Raw genomic sequence first — 9,586 nt, 5'->3', positions numbered from 1 at the left:
CAGCGGGTGGATGCGTGTGCCGTTGCCCGTCCGGGCCCTTGCGGCAGGTCGATGTCGCACGGCGCTGGAGACTCCCCTGGTGGCCATCCATGGATGCGGCGGTGGGCTCTGCTTCCTCATTAGATTAAATTTTGGTATTACATTTTTTAGCACTTCATGTGAATGTTCTATAGTCTCTATTGTGCAGGCGGGTCTACTCTCCCTCTTGAGGCAAGTGTGGATGTAATGGATATTGATTGTGGTTGTTCGGACAAAAATATTGCGTGGAAACATTATATACTGATGGTGAGACTTCCAATTCCTTTATGTTTTGTCCGTTTAATCAAGAACAATGCTTAGAGCTTACATGGCTGTCTAAGTTTAGTTCTGTAAGAGAAATATTGATGTCATGCAATGATCAGTGTGGAGTAGGGTAGTTTTTTTTTACAAAGTTGTTCCTCAGTTCTCATTGACTTGGAGAAGGCCTATGATAAGATACCGCGGAATGTCATGTGGTAGGGCCTTGGAGAAACACAAAGTCCCAGCAAAGTACATTACCCTCATCAAGGACATGTATAATAATGTTGTGACAAGTGTTCGAACAAGTGATGTCGACACCGATGACTTCCCGATTAAGATAGGACTGCACCAGGGGTCAGCTTTGAGCCCTTATCTTTTTGCATTGGTGATGGATGAGGTCACAAGGGGTATACAAGGAGATATCCCATGGTGTATGCTCTTTGCGGATGATGTGGTGCTAGTTGACGATAGTCGGACGGGGGTAAATAGGAAGTTAGAGTTATGGAAACAAACCTTGGAATCAAAAGGGTTTAGGCTTAGTAGAACTAAAACCGAGTACATGATGTGCGGTTTCAGTACTACTAGCTGTGAGGAGGAGGAGGTTAGCCTTGATGGCCAGGTGGTACCTCGAAAGGACACCTTTCGGTATTTGGGGTCAATGTTGCAGGAGGATGGGGGTATTGATGAAGATGTCAACCATCGAATCAAAGCCGGATGGATGAAGTGGCGCCAAGCTTCTGGCATTCTCTGTGACAAGAGAGTGCCACAAAAGCTAAAAGGCAAGTTCTACAGGACGGCGGTTCGACCCGCAATGTTGTATGGCGCGGAGTGTTGGCCGACTAAAAGGCGACATGTTCAATAGTTAGGTGTGGCGGAGATGCGTATGTTGAGATGGATGTGTGGCCACACGAGGAAGGATCGAGTCCGGAATGATGATATACGAGATAGAGTTGGGGTAGCACCAATTGAGGAGAAGCTTGTCCAACATCGTTTGAGATGGTTTGGGCATATTTAGCGCAGGCCTTCACAAGCTCCAGTGCATAGCGGACGGCTAAAGCGTGCGGAGAATGTCAAGAGAGGGCGGGGTCAACCGATTTTGACATGAGAGGAGTCCGTTAAGAGAGACCTGAAGGATTGGAGTATCGACAAAGAGCTAGCTATGGACAGGGGTGCGTGGAAGCTTGCTATCCATGTGCCAGAGCCATGAGTTGGTTGCGAGATCTTATGGGTTTCACCTCTAGCCTATCCCAACTTGTTTGGGACTAAAGGCTTTGTTGTTGTTGTTGTTGTTGTTCCTCAGTTCTCATTGAGCAAAGATTGAACATGTGTGATTTGATCTACTACCAAGTCAATCTCGGTCCACATTGTCGGAGTTTTCTTATTAAGTTTTTTTTGTTGCTATTAGTATTTTCATTTATGCAGAGGGGCCGGGTATAATGCTTAAACCTTTTAAGTAATAAAGCTCCCTTCATCGAAAATAATAGTATTCTCATTTAAACTGGAAGTTTATGTGAAGAAGGAGCTGTGTTGAAATGTATGAGTTTGTTTTCCTATTTTTTTTGGAAGAATGAGACTACCATTAACAGTATCAAGTTTGTAGCTGCTCATCGTCTCATCCATAAAAAAAGGTTCTAGCTGCTCACGTAATATTCACACATCGTCGGTGGCATGTCAGTGGCAGGCGGAAGGAAGCTTCCGTTTGACAAATCTCATTTTTCTAGCAACTACAAGAAATCAGTGAAGCAGTAGGAAGTAGGAACACAGTCCAGAAGATTATCTGATGACATGATATGCTACCAGGTGCCTTTTAGTGCGTAACAAATGTAACTTCTTCTCCAACAAAAATAATAATGAGAGGCAAAAAAAGAAGCATCTTGAGTACCATCCGCAGATACATATTTTGTTCCATTAGAAAATACAACTATATTTTATTACATTTAGGTCATGTTATATCGTGCATGTGTGTTACAGGTGTTTCTCTCTACTTTGTGCTCCAGATTTGTTTTCCCTGCAATATGGCAGATTAATGTATATTCTTCTGAAGTCATAGTACATTGTTTAATCTGGGGTTTACTCCGGTGTCAAGTGTACTATATTGCTAGATTTAACTTTAATCTACGCGAGTTGCTCTGTAGCTATTTCAGCATAAATGGTTCATCATACTAGGATTTAATTAGTGATCTAACTTCTGTTGCTTCTTGGTGAATATGAAATATATTGCGTTTTCATGGAAGCAGGAGAGTAGTAGTTGTGGAGCGGGTCGTGGGAGAGACGGTTGGTTAGCATGGGCTGGACGGGAAGGTGATGCCTGCGATGGCGACCAAGCCGGCGGGCAGGGCAGGGGCGACTGTGGCCATTGTGGTGTTTTCAAGGGAGAGCGGGGCAACTGCAATCACGCAACTGAAGAAGTCGAAACCCGGGGCGAAGTTGGCGAACATGAAAGCTGACAAACCTAAATGCCGGTGATAGGTTGTTGGCCGCTGTCGCGCCGTCTTTGAACTTGGTGGAGACGCATAAGCAGTGGCAGAGCTAGGATCAAGCCATGACCCGGGCAAGCCCCAGGCCAATCACTTGGTACAGTGCTAAATAGTGTAAAATCCACTACAGTAAACGAAGAAGCCAAGCCTCAGGACCCAGGACACCGCCCGGACAGCCTGGGGCTTGTCTCCGCCACTGCGCAGAAGGAGAACGGTGGCGACGTGAAGACCTTGATGACTGCTGCCATGACCACAACCATGATGATTGTGTCGGTAATAAAGATACTAATTATATACAAATCCCCCAGCTTTGAAAACATTAGATTATCCAACTTATTATTCAAATTCTTGATTCAAGATAAATGGAAATTTCCTATATACAATGAGCTTATTATTTTTTTTAGAAAAGGAGGATGACCCCCGGCCTCTGCATCTGGGAGATGCATACGGCCACTTTATTGATTATTCTCGAGGACCTTACAAAGTATTACAACAATATGCCTGAATCCACCATCTTGGCATCTGCCGATACTTCTATCCATACAATGAGCTTATTATTGAAGGTTGCATCGATTATGCTATTATTACTGAAATAAGAGGCTTATGAAATTTTCAATCTTTGTGTACCTTGTAATAGTGACTGTCAATCTTTGTGTACCTTGTAATAGTGACACATGGATGCGTGAAGTTGAGTGATACTCCCTCTCTAAAGAAATATAAGTGTTTAGATTACTATGATCTAAGCACTCTTGTATTTCTTTACAGTGAGAATACTAATACTATTTATAAATGGATGATATATATCCAGTTATAAGTTCTCGGTTGGCGAGCGATTTGGCTGCTTAAGGAGATAGGAAGATTGCCGAGAAGGAAAAAAAGTGGAAGAGAATTTATATTTGTCGTTGCATGATGAAAACTGGATGTAACCACTTAACCCGTATTTCTAAATTAGAAGAATAATTTGATCAATGTGTCCATATTTTTATTATTCCGTGGCAACACATGGGTATTCTTCTTTTACCCGTAGCAATGCACGGGCATTGTACTAGTAGATGTAACTTATCAGCAGTCTGATGCCTAGTGGTGCCAAAAAAACGCTCGATCCCGCACGCATATACAAACCCAAAAACCAGCCCACACCCCTGCCGTCGCCGCCGCAGGGACAGGAAGAGCAGTGCCACGGGAGCCGGTGAGGGCTCCGAGGAGGGCGCCCACCCCAAACCCGACCCCGCCCCCCAGGCGAGCTCCGGTTCCGCCGCCCGTAATCCGCTCGAGCCGCGCCAAACGTCATGGTTTATTGCAGCTGCAGGTGGAGGTGGAGTACGTGACGGAGAAGCCCGGCCTCAGCGCCGGCCATCCCCGCCTCCCCGCGTGTATCTTCGTTGCCATCCGTTGCACATGCCCACCATGCCGGCAAAGCTTCCGCGCTACCTGCATCAACAGATTGACGTAAGCATGCTTCCTGTCCTAATGCTTAATTTTGGGTCTCAGTGTTGAGTTCTCCTTGGTTTGTCTTTGTGATGCCTAATTTTTGGTTCTCACTGTTTAAATCTTCTTGGTTTGTTTGGAATTACAGGCCTTATTCCCGGATTGTGTCTTGTGATCACAAACCTGGAGACATACAAGATCGATGAGGTAGACGTCGTTCAATTTGGTTAGTGGTCTACTCTTTTCCCATAGTTGGATCCTTTCTTCATGTGCATCTTCCTCCTGGAGATGGATTGGTGTTTCATGAAGTTTACCAGGTTGGTGCTCATGCCATGGTGGTATGCCAGCTGCTTGCAGCATGCATTAGCAATCAACACCAGGACTCCATAAAGACCCAAAGAAAGGCAGAGCAACAATGAAGGTATGTATATACCGAGCATGTAGGGGCAGCCTGCAAGTTGCCGGCATTCTTCAGGTTGCTCTTGATGTCCACGTTGCAGAACTGTCGAACTACTTAAATTAACAAGTTGGCAACCTTTGAATGTGTAGAACAGTAGTGAGGAGATTGTTGCCGAGCTTACAAACCACTATGCCCAGCATGCACATATCTGATTTCCTCTTCTAGACTGTCCAAACCACTATGCCGAGCTTAGAAACTGTTGGAAATATGAGCAATTTACCGAATGATTTTATTAACAGAAATACTAGATAAAGCATGACTAAAATAGCAAATATAAAGCAAGTCATGCAATCTGACAGAGAGAAGGTAAACATCGTCTGCATATATGAACTTGAGCTAAACACATCTAGAACAGACACTAGATGAAGTTGCTTATACGACATAGAACCTAACATACGTAGGGCAGAAACTAGAGCCAATAACTGTAGCAGGACTTCTAACAGAAAGGAGAAGAACACGTACGGCACAGCAGCAGCAGAAGCGCTGGACTTGGGGTCGGTGTCCTCGCCTGCCATGTCGTTGAGGAGGTCGTGGACGTCGGGGAAGAAGTTGTTGTCGGGGAAGTAGTCGTTGGCGACTGGATCGTCCGTGATGAAGCAGCCAGTAGTCGCGCTGAGCGCTCCCCAAAAACCTTATCACCCTTCTCCCGTACAGGACTCAAAAGGTGCGGTCTAGGAGGCCTACTGTCCCGACGTGCGGTGCACGCCGCAAGCCGGGATGAGGAAGAACGTAGCAGCAGCGCAATGCTCAGGAACTTGTGGCGATAGGAGGAAGAGATTCTGATGTGTCTCTCTGGGAGGAGCGACCTCCCTTTTATAGGCGCAAGAGAAGAAGGCGAGAGGCTGCGCTGGGAGCTGAAGAGAACGAGGGAGACGAAACGAACAGGCAGCAGGCGAAGAGGTGCGCCGTTCGTATTCAATCTCCACTACAACAAAACGTTTCAGCTTTTGCGTGCCCTTTCGTATACCCGTAGTGCGTGGCAAAAATTTACATCAGCTTGGCTCATTCCCGCGGCGCGGCGCGTCATGACGAGGCGTGGCGTGGCGTGGCGTGGCGAGGCGGGCGGCGGAGGAGGAGCGCGTGTGGATGTCCCTCTTGTTCTCATGCTCATACAAGTGGGGAAGGAGCCTTCCTTATAATGAAGTCCAACTCCCTCTAAACTAGCAAGGTGGGACTAAACTTTAGTTCCACCTCTTGCCTTGCACGAATGGGCTGCGTGGGCCTCTAGGATTTATTAGGAATTTTTGAAACTGCTATTGGGCTAGGCCCAAATAGACAAAAATTCCAGCAATCCCCTACCAGATCCTAGAGGCACACAAAATTTACCTTTGGTTCCAAAACACTGTTTTATATACCGGTACTGCAGTGAAGACTGTTAAGTTGAACTTCCACCTAGAACTCTATGCTACACTAGTAAGCAACTTGAACAGTGGACTGGGCCTTGAACTGCAAGTTTTCTGCGAATCTAGCTTCACATAAAGCCTTGACCGATACGTAGCTACCGTGGGTCTTCCCCGCGGGTGGAGCTTATGCGTCATACTCCGTGACCTTTCATGAGTTTACTAGAGAGAACCCTACTCTCATAGATTGCGACGTTTAACAATCAGACTCATATAGGTGCGTTCTTCAAAAGATGTTCTCCAGGACAACATCTCTGCTTCAAAGAGCCACTTAGAACACATTAAGATATACATCAACCTGCCATGCAGATTAGGAGAGTATTGCATCTTCATGGAGTGGTATTTTAACAGTAGGGATACTCTCCTCCCAGTTGACCAACAGCTTGTCTTCCACATCTAATTCACGGGATCTCCGATCATAAAGAATAGGTTACCACTGTGAACAACTCATATTGTGGGTCTCATACCCATCTCCCTTGATGCATTATCTATCACATTACGTGATAGACCCTTAGTAAAAGGATCTGTCAGATTTTTAGACGTTTGGATATAATCCAATGCAATAACTCCAGAGTTTTTCATTTTTCTAACAGACTTTAACCTTCTCTGAACGTGTCTTGATGACTTCATGTTATCCTTTGAACTACTCACTTTAGTGATCACAGTTTGATTGTCACAGTTCATAAGGATACCTGGTACAGGTTTCTCAACTACCGGCAAGTCATTCAAGAGCCGGCGAAGCCAATCTGCTTCGACCATAGCTGTATCTAGTGTTGTGAGTTCTGCTTCCATTGTTGACCTTGTTAAGATGGTCTGCCTGCAAGACTTCCAAGAAACAGCGCCACCTCCATGAGTAAATACATAACCGCTCGTGGCCTTTATCTCACCAGCATCTGAAATCCAGTTTGAGTCACTATACCCTTCAAGCACCTTTGGATGCCCAGTGTAGTGAATTCCATAACTCGCAGTGCCTTTCAAATAACGCAAAACTCTCTCTAGAGCTTTCCAATGCACGTCTCCTGGTTTTGAAACAAACCGACTGTGACACCCACGATGCGGCTATATCTCCCACGTATCGAAGCATGACTTAGAGGCATAAACGCATGGTGGTTTTGTCGCAAGAAGGGTCATCTTCACACAATCCCATGTAATGAACAAGAATGGGATAAAGAGTTGGCTTACAATCGCCACTTCACACAATGAACATATAATTCATACATCATTCAGAGTACACACATAGTCCGACTACGGACGAAGCCAAAAGAAAAGAAGATAACCCAACTGCTAGATCCCCGATCGTCCCAACTGGGCTCCACTACTGATCAACATGAAACGAAACATAGCAACAACTAAGATCTTCGTTGAGCTCCCATTTGAACTCGGTTGCGTCGTCTGCACTGGTATCATCGGCACCTGCAACTGTTGTGATAGTATCTGGTGAGTCACGAGGACTCAGCAATCTCAAAACCCACGAGATCAAGACTATTTAAGCTTATGGGTAGGAAATGGTAATGAGGTGGAGTTGCCGCAAGCACTAAGCAAATATGGTGGCTAACATACGCAAATAAGAGCGAGAAGAGAGCAAACGGAACGGTCGTGAACTAGCAATGATCGATAAGTGATCCTGAACTCCTACTTACATCAAACATAACCCAAAACTGTGTTCACTTCCCGGACTCCGACGAAGAGAGACCATCACGGCTACACACACGGTTGATGCATTTTAATTTGGATCTGGTGTCAAGTTATCTACAACCGGACATTAACAAATTCCCATCTGCCTATAACCGCAGGCACGGCTTTCGAAAGATTATACCCTGCAGGGGTGTCCCAACTTAGCCCATCACAAGCTTTCACGGTCAACGAAGGATATACCTTCTCCCGGGAAGACCCAATCAGCCTCGGAATCCCGGTTCGCAAGACATTTTGACAATGGTAAAAAGAGACCAGCAAAGCCGCCCGATGTGCCGACAAATCCCGATAGGAGCTGCACATATCTCGTTCGGCACACCGGATGAGACATCCTACGAGTAAAACCAGACCTCAAGTTTCCCCGAGGTGGCCCTGCAGTCTACTCAGTTCGGACCAACACTCGAAGGAGCAATGGCCCGGGGGGGGGGGTTAAAATAAAGATGACCCTTGAGTCTACAGAACCCAAGGGAAAAAGGCTTAGGTGGCAAATGGTAAAACCAAGGTTGAGCCTTGCTGGAGGAGTTTTATTCAAAGCGAACTGTCAAGGGGGTCCCATAAATCACCCAACCGCGTAAGGAACGCAAAATCCGGGAACATAACACCGGTATGACGGAAACTAGGGCGGCAAGAGTGGAACAAAACACCAGGCATAAGGCCGAGTCTTCCACCCTTTACCAAATATATAGATGCATTAATTAAATAAGAGATATTGTGATTTCCCAACATAATCCTGTTCATCATGGAGCAATCTTCAACTTCACCTGCAACTAACAACGCTATAAGAGGGCTGAGCAAAAGCGGGTAACATAGCCAAACAACGGTTTGCTAGGAAGGGTGATAAGGTTAGAGGCTGACATGGCAATATGGGAGGCATGGTAAACAAGTGATAGGTAGCGCAGCATGGCAATAGAACGGAGCAACTAGCAAGCAAAGATAGAAGTGATATCGAGGGTAAAGGTCATCTTGCTTGAAATCCCGCAAGGAAGAACGAGTCCATGAAGAAGACAAACGAACGTAGTCGAACGAATCCTCACAACTCCGGAACGAAACCAAAGCTAACGAGAGAAGCAAACCGGAAAGAAGCAAACAATATGGTAAACACACAAGCAAGTATGATGCATGTCCGGTTTAAAGAGGCATGGCATGGCAAAGTGCAACAAACAATACTACAAATTAAGTGGATCTCAATATGCAACGAGTTGCATATTGACGGAACACCACATCAATTATTTAGTTCTCTCTCGTTTAGGAACACAACAATATTAAATGTTCTTAAGCATGGCAAGAGGTGAAGCATAAATAAACTAACTATTTAGGCAAGTTTAAGTGAGGCCGGAAACAACAAACAACAATTCCGGAAAATCCCCATATGACATTTAGCAATTTAATGCAAACATAGTTTTAAGCATTTTAATTGTTGTTAACATGATGCGGATGCCATAATCAAGGTTTATGCAATTTTTATGAAAACCTTGACATGAGCATGTTATGAAGCATTTGGTCACCATGGCAAAACGAAAAGGGTGCCACGGCGACGAAACAAAAATGGTGCCACGGCAACATATCGGTTCCGGTAGCTCACGGAGATACCGGTGCAAAAGGAGGCGTGCGGATGTGCGCAACATGCTAGAGATGGTGGGGTGCTCCCGACTACCGGGTTCCCACGGGACGGCGGCATGGCAAACGAGGAAGGAACGTGCAAGGATCAAACGGGCAACGGTGCAAACATACAATTCATCTCATACAACACATGCATTCATTCACGGGTGGTTCTCTCGGGGTTATACCTTCGAAGCGTGCATTTCCAGGGCAGTTCGAGCTCGGAGCGATGTAGATGGAAGTAGCGGTAC

The 9,586-nt window shown here is 45.6% G+C and overlaps 2 long non-coding RNA genes across 3 annotated transcripts; both read left to right on the top strand.

Annotated features, from left to right (window-relative positions):
• Positions 1-3,537, top strand: LOC119366017. 2 transcript variants are annotated; one of them, XR_005175871.1, is made up of 4 exons: positions 1-101; positions 188-285; positions 2,517-3,029; positions 3,161-3,537. It is a non-coding gene; the product is annotated as an uncharacterized LOC119366017 (long non-coding RNA). The 2 variants fall into 2 exon arrangements; XR_005175870.1 differs by having other exon boundaries at positions 2,517-3,536.
• Positions 3,538-4,072: 535 nt separating this feature from the next.
• LOC119368555 lies at positions 4,073-4,819 on the top strand. The gene is made up of 3 exons (XR_005176674.1): positions 4,073-4,205; positions 4,333-4,391; positions 4,473-4,819. It is a non-coding gene; the product is annotated as an uncharacterized LOC119368555 (long non-coding RNA).
• Positions 4,820-9,586: the final 4,767 nt, after the last annotated feature.

This window comes from Triticum dicoccoides, chromosome 2B (assembly GCF_002162155.2).
Source record: "Triticum dicoccoides isolate Atlit2015 ecotype Zavitan chromosome 2B, WEW_v2.0, whole genome shotgun sequence".
Classification (NCBI taxonomy): domain Eukaryota; kingdom Viridiplantae; phylum Streptophyta; class Magnoliopsida; order Poales; family Poaceae; genus Triticum; species Triticum dicoccoides.
This window is presented reverse-complemented; position numbering and strand designations above follow the sequence as displayed.